The sequence below is a fragment of the Monodon monoceros genome, unplaced genomic scaffold (assembly GCF_005190385.1).
Source record: "Monodon monoceros isolate NGI ecotype Baffin Bay Population unplaced genomic scaffold, NGI_Narwhal_1 Super_Scaffold_13, whole genome shotgun sequence".
Classification (NCBI taxonomy): Eukaryota; Metazoa; Chordata; class Mammalia; order Artiodactyla; family Monodontidae; genus Monodon; species Monodon monoceros.
The window spans coordinates 50,719,839-50,725,019 of record NW_021703769.1 but is presented as its reverse complement, the minus strand read 5'-3'; the positions used below and the strand labels follow the sequence as shown (position 1 = coordinate 50,725,019).

At 53.7% G+C, this 5,181-nt stretch overlaps 1 long non-coding RNA gene across 1 annotated transcript; it reads right to left on the bottom strand.

Moving 5' to 3' along the window:
• Positions 1–2,349: 2,349 nt before the first annotated feature.
• On the bottom strand, positions 2,350–4,722 carry LOC114895037. Its single transcript, XR_003793371.1, has 3 exons — positions 4,664–4,722; positions 3,444–3,566; positions 2,350–2,520 (listed from the first exon to the last, which is right to left on the bottom strand). It is a non-coding gene; the product is annotated as an uncharacterized LOC114895037 (long non-coding RNA).
• Between the last annotated feature and the right edge of the window lie 459 nt (positions 4,723–5,181).

Below are 5,181 nucleotides of genomic sequence, written 5' to 3'. Positions count from 1 at the left end.
ACAAGAGGAGCTACCACGATGAGAAGCCCGCGAACCCGCGAACCGCAGCGAAGAGTAGCCCCTGCTCGCCGCGACCAGAGAAAAGCCCACACGCAGCAATGAAGACTCAACGCAGCCAGAAACAATAAATAGATAAAATAAAATAATAAAATAAAATAATAAAATAAATAAATTTATTTTTAAAAAAAGAGAATTATACAGTATATTTGATCTCTGCCTGTGGTTCCAGACACAGAGCTCCCAAATCCCTTGGAATTTCCTGGGTGACAGGAGTGTCGTTTGTTCTAATGTGGTGGCTCTGGGTGGTTAGGTTCAGGATGAGGGCTGCCACCAGAAAGACCAAGGCTTGATTAGAAACTTAGAACTTTCAGCCCCATCCTCTGGGGAGGGAACAGGGTCTGGAGATTGAGTTAATGATCAGTCACGCCCATGTGATGAACCCTCCATACACATCCGTGAACTATGGGATTTGGAGAGCCTCCGGGTTGGTGAACACCCAGAGGTGCTGGGAGGGTGGTGCACCCAGAGAGGGCATGGAAGCTCCTCGCCCCTTCCCTCATACCTTGTCTAGTGCATCTCTTCCATCTGGCTGTTCCTCAGCCATGTCCTTCATGATAAACCCGTAACTTTTTTTTTTTTTTTTTCGCCACGCTGCGCCCCTTGTGGGATTTTAATTCTCCAACCAGGGATTGAACCCGGGCTCTCAGCAGTGAAAACACGGAGTCCTAACCACTGGACCTCCAGGGAATTCCCTTTCATTGTTAAAAAATTTGTTTTATTGAAGTACAGTTGATTTACAATGCTGTGTTTATTTCTGCTGTACAGCAAAGTGATTCAGTTATACATATATGTTCTTTTTCATATTCTTTTACGTTATGGTTTATCACAGGGTATTAAATATAGTTCTCTGTGCTATACAGTAGGGCCTTGTTGTTTATCCATTCCATATGTAATAGTTTGCATCTGCTAATCCCAAACTCCCACATTTTTTCTTTTTTAATTGAGATTTAATTCACATGCCATAATATCCACCATCTTTTTCCTTTAAACAATTTTACTTATTTGTTTTTTTAAAGGAGCAGTCTTTTTTAAAATTAATTAATTAAATTTTTTGGCTGCATTAGGTCTTAGTCGCAGCATGCGGGCTCAGTAGTTGCAGCGCATGGACTTAGTTGTCCCACGGCATATGGGATCTTAGTTCCCTGACCAGAGATCAAACCTGTGTCCCCTGCAGTGGAAGGCGGATTCTTTTTTTTTAATATAAATTTATTTATTTATGGCTGAGTTGGGTCTTCGTTGCTGCGCGCAGGCTTTCTCTAGTTGCAGCGAGTGGGGGCTACTCCTCGTTGTGGCGTGTGGGTTTCTCATTGCAGTGGCTTCTCTTTGTTGTGGAGCATGGGCTCTAGGTGCGCGGGCTTCAGTAGTTGTGGCACGTGGGCTCAGTAGCTGTGTCTCGCCGGTTCTAGAGTGCAGGCTCAGTAGTTGTGGCACACAGGCTTCATTGCTCTGCAGCATGTGGGAATATTCCAGGACCAGAGCTCGAACCCGTGTCCCCTGCATTGGCAGGCAGATTCTTAACCACTGCGCCACCAGGGAAGTCCCAACAATTTTATTTTATTTTATTTTATTTTATTTATTTATTTTTTGGCCACACCTCGGGGCTTGCAGGATCTCAGTTCCCCAACCAGGAATTGAACCCCGGTCACGGCAGTGAAAGTGCCAAATCCTAAGCACTAGACCACCAGGGAACTCCCTAAACCCGTATCTTAGTAAGGAAACTGTTTTCCTGGGTTCTGTGAGCCCTTCTGGCAAATTATTAAACCCAAGAAGGGGGTCATGGGAACACATGATCTGTAGCCAAGTCAGACAGATGTTTGTGGGTAACCTGGGGACCCACTACCTGGGATTGGCATCTGAAGTGGGAGCAGTATTGTAGGACTGAGCCTTTAACATGTGGGGTCTGTGCTAAATTCTGTCAGCGTCAGAATTAAGTCATAGAAATCTTAGTTGGTGTCCACAGGAAATTGGAAAATTGGTGGGTGTGAAAAATCCCACACATTTGGTGTGAGAAGTGTTGGTGTGTGACTATGAGTGTAGGAGAGGGAAAGCAGGGTGTTTTTTCCTTTTCAGGACCTCAGGGCACAGAGGCCCCATAGAGCCTCCCTGGGGCTGAGAGGTGGCCCAGGCCAGACAGCCCTGATGAAGGGCCAGGTCGGGGCTGGTTGGGGGTGGGGAGGGCCCAGGGCTGCTAGGGTTGGAGCTGGGCCTCAAAGGACCCAGAATCCTGGGATTTGGAGCCCACTTCTGGAAAAGAGTCAGGCACACACAGTAGGCACTGAATACATGTGCATTCAGTGAATTTTTATTTTTGCCCACAAGTTGACTTTGTTCATACCTCAATGGTAAAATGTTACCTCACAGCATTCCCATCCCCAGGAAGGTGGGCTCTCCTGTCTGTAGGGAGCTTGGAGAGGATTCTTGTCAATACATTTTAGGGTTCTTGTTCTTGTTCATTTTTACCTGCAAGAGAAGGAGGTGGGGTCAGGCAGGGCCCAGAATTGACCATGGGAGGAGGACAATGGTGGCCAGTTGGGTGGGGCGGCCAGGCCAAGGGAGGGGGTCTCCCACTACCCTCTCGCCACCTCACTTGTGCCTCCCCCAAACCATGCCCAGGCCTTCCTCTTACTCAGGCACTCCCTGACCCCTACTTCCGGCCACCCTGGGACCTCCCACGGTGCAAGCTCCGGCTTGCTCTGCTCTTCATCCAGCTGTATAAGGCCATCCCGTCAATCATTATTATCACAGTGTGCCACACTGCCGACCCGGAGGCCGTTAATTTCAGGGCCGGAGGAAACGGGGCAGGGTGACCCCACAGGATGGAGACAGTAAGGGGACTGTAGGGCTCAGGGTCCCAGGCTGACACGGGGGCAGGAACCAGAGAAAAGACAGGGACACTCGAGATGCCCCCTCCCCAGCTGAGCAGAAAGAATGGGCTCCAAGGTAGATGCCAGCCTTGCCCCACCCTCTGTAGTGACAATCTGGTGGCCTCAGGGCAGTGACTTGGCCCCTCGGAGCTCTGCCTCCTCACAGCTCATGGAGATGGCACCCTCCACCCCCTGGGCTGGTGGGAGGAAGCAAGTGGACATATGGTGGCACCTGGGACAGGGCTGGCTGCAGGGAGTGCTTCCAGGTGAGCCAGGTACAGGCTCCAGGGTCTGGGGGGAGGGGGTCCCTCTGGCTCCTCAAGCACGGCTCCAGACATGCCTAGACCCCTGGCAGGGGATGGAGGCTGAGGGGTCCCTCAGGTCCCCTGAAGCTCCTGGCCTGTAGCTGGGGATGTCTTGGGGTCTCAGTCCAGGGGAAGCAGCCCCCTACCCCTCCCCCCATCCCTGGAGACTTTATTTGTTCTGGAAGCAACGAGGGTCCTGTTCTTGTCCCGGTACCTGGCGGCTGGGCCTGGTCAGGCCTGGCTGATTGCGAGGGGGGACATGTCTCTCAACATGTTGATGGCCATTGCCGTGGGCATCTCTCCTGCCACCATCTTCTCAAGGTATCAGAGCTCACCCCTGTGTGTGGGGCGGGGACATGCCTAGTCATCTTCCTTCCCACACACTCTGATTCCCCCAAGACCCCCGGGGATCCCCTCCCCAGAGGCTGAGGCCAGGGCCTTGGGCTCAGGAGTCCCTCCACAGGCCTGGGGATGCTCACATCCCCCTCAGGACTCTGGGCTGGGGGCCCATTGCCTCCCCACAGCCCTGCAGAGCCACCTTCCCCAGCCGCAAAGGGAACACACCCCAGGGGCCGTCACAGCGCCTGCTCCCTCCACCCACCCCACATCTCTGCTCTGCCAGGGGCCTTGGGTCTCTGCAGTTCTGGTTTCTGGTTTCTGGTTTTGACAGGGGAGGCAGCGGCAGAAGGCTGGAGCTGAGAGGAGGAGGGTCACATGTCCTGCCTCGCCCCACTCGGCCAGTGGCTGTCCTGCTCCTGGCCTCACTCCTTCCAGGCTACAGCTCTGGCTGGACTCCTCCCAGGGCCCCTTCGGGCCTATGGTTGGTGACAGCTTCCCCTGGGGTCAGCCCTCATGGCTACCTGTACCCTGACCCACTTCAGGAAACTGTCTCCTGAGTGAGCTCCTGCAGCCGCTGGTCTGGCCCCCTCCCTTCTGCCCTCTCCTCTTGCCCATCCTCCTCAGCCTCCTCCAGCTGCCCCCTCCAACTTGCAGCCCCAGGCTTGGCCACTGGGCCCCTCTCCTCTGCTTCCCATGTCATCTGGGAACACCCACCAGCAGCTCCCTGACCCCCGCCCCCACTCTGCCCCTTTTCATGTCCACCAGGCAATTTTGAAATTTTGTTCCTGCTCAGGATCCTGATGCCCCCCTCCCCCATCTCACTGCTCCCAGCAGGATCCTCTGGTCCTGAGAACATGCCATGGGACAAGCCTGGAGCTGACTTGAGGGGGATGGTCCTCTGGCAGGTGACAGTGGGGTGGGGGACCCCAGGGATTGCTGGGTGCAGAGAAAGGAGCAGCTTGGCACCCTCCCTCCCCTGCCCCACTCACACTCCCTGCCCAATTCCCCCTACTCCCTAGCCAGTTCAAAGGTACCCCCACATGCTGGTGGGGCAGCTCTCCCACCCTGGTCCCCTGCCCGGCACCGGGTCCTCACCTTCTGAAGAGAGCCAAGCTCTCTCCTCTCTGGCTCTTAGCCTCTAGCTAGGCCAGGACAGGAAATGGACTTGGGCGTGCTATTTCCTTGCTCCTCCCTCCTGTGCCCGCATGATGGCTTCTTAGAAAAACAGTGGCTTCACTGAAACCACGTGACATTTTTCTGGGGCTATGATGGTTCATTTCATTTTCTCTTTCACCTGCTCTACAATAAAAGCATTTAAGATGTACCTAGTTGTGGGACAACTAAGGGCACTGTGGGTGCAGGTGAGGGGGAGAGGGAGCACCCAGCTCCTGGGCAGGCTTCCCATGTGGCTGGTAGAGGAGGAATGTAGAGGCACTGGGCCACTAGCTGCAGGAAGTGGGGCCAAAGACTCCACAGTTCTGAGCCCTTTGGAGAGGAGGCTGAGCTCCTTGTGTAAGCACAGCTTTAAGTGCAGCCCCTATGTCCAATCCCTGCCCTCTCAGTCTGTAGCCCCCAGCTCATACTCATTAGAATCCCTAGAGCCAACATTTTTG